Source organism: Elephantulus edwardii, unplaced genomic scaffold, assembly GCF_000299155.1.
Source record: "Elephantulus edwardii isolate Elephantulus edwardi_28Jun2011 unplaced genomic scaffold, EleEdw1.0 scaffold00028, whole genome shotgun sequence".
NCBI lineage: Eukaryota > Metazoa > Chordata > Mammalia > Macroscelidea > Macroscelididae > Elephantulus > Elephantulus edwardii.
In genome coordinates, this window is record NW_006399778.1 from 14,472,157 (window position 1) to 14,473,250 (window position 1,094).

The 1,094-nt window shown below is 40.6% G+C and overlaps 1 protein-coding gene and 1 pseudogene across 1 annotated transcript in view; one reads left to right on the forward strand and one right to left on the reverse strand.

Moving 5' to 3' along the window:
* LOC102855991 (taste receptor type 1 member 2-like) overlaps positions 1-1,094 on the forward strand; it is a 59,795-nt gene that overhangs the window by 38,250 nt on the left and 20,451 nt on the right. The gene's annotated exons all lie outside the window — the stretch shown is intronic.
* The window catches only part of LOC102848759, a 1,275-nt pseudogene continuing 602 nt past the window's right edge, over positions 422-1,094 (reverse strand).

Sequence of the window (1,094 nt, forward strand, 5' to 3'; positions counted from 1 at the left end):
GTGTGTGTGTGTGTGTGTGTGTGTACCATCAAATCAGATCTGACCGATACAAGAGGAAACTGTCCCTCTTCCTCCAGCAGAGCATCTGGTGGATTCAAACTGCTCACCTCTGGGATTGCAGTGCAGCTTTTTGCCACTAGGCCACCAGAGCTCACCTGAATCTCTGTTTTCTTGATGTTGAGCTTCAATTCATATTGAAGACTGAAAAAAAAAATATGGCTGGAATGGTACGCTGACAAGGAGCTGCCAGAAGTTCTCTCCTTTAGTCCCTAAAACAACATCATACAGTCTGGATCTACCTATACATTCCTGCATAAGCTTCTAGAATATTTGTCAGGAGGGAATAAATAAAATGACACTGGCCAGTACTGTCTTTGAGTATTTAGAAAGGGGAAGGGAAGAAAGTTAGTTCTCAGACAAACTAATGGGCTTCAGTCTCATCAGCAGGATCTTTGGATCCTCTGTTCTTGCATACTTCTTCAATGTGCTGGGCTCTTCTTGCAAATACTCCAGTTTAGCAGCCTTTTGTGCCTTTCATTTCTCTTTATTAGCTTCCACTTTGTGGGTCAATTTTCCTTCCATCATTTTACTGAAGTTTTTATTTTCTTCTCTTGCTTTCTGAAGCACTTCTTTCTCATGCTTTCATTCCTCAGTAAGCTGCTTTAAGAACTCTGCTTCATGAGCATTGTGTCTTTCAGCTTCTAATTTCCTCCAGAGAAAGATCCTTCTTCTTCTGAGGGGGAAGGGGAGTTCTGGAACAGATTCTTTTGACTGGGGGCTGAGAATCAACTCAAAGACCTGACCTGAGGTGTGTTTATCCAGCTCTTTCACCTGGATATCAGAAGAAGCCACAGAGAATAGAAGAGACTGCGAATGTATTCTATGAAACCCACTGGTAAGGAAAGTCTTTTAGATTTTAGGTTATATTTATTAGCTTAAGTCATAAAACACCCTATATCCATTGTTATTTTTTTTAAGGTCTGCAGGTTTGTACCCAAATGGTACAAATATAGTTTTTTCATGTCCTCCAACCATTTCTTTTTTCTTTCTTTCTTTCTCTCTCTCTCTCTCTCTCTCTCTCTCTCTCTCTCTCT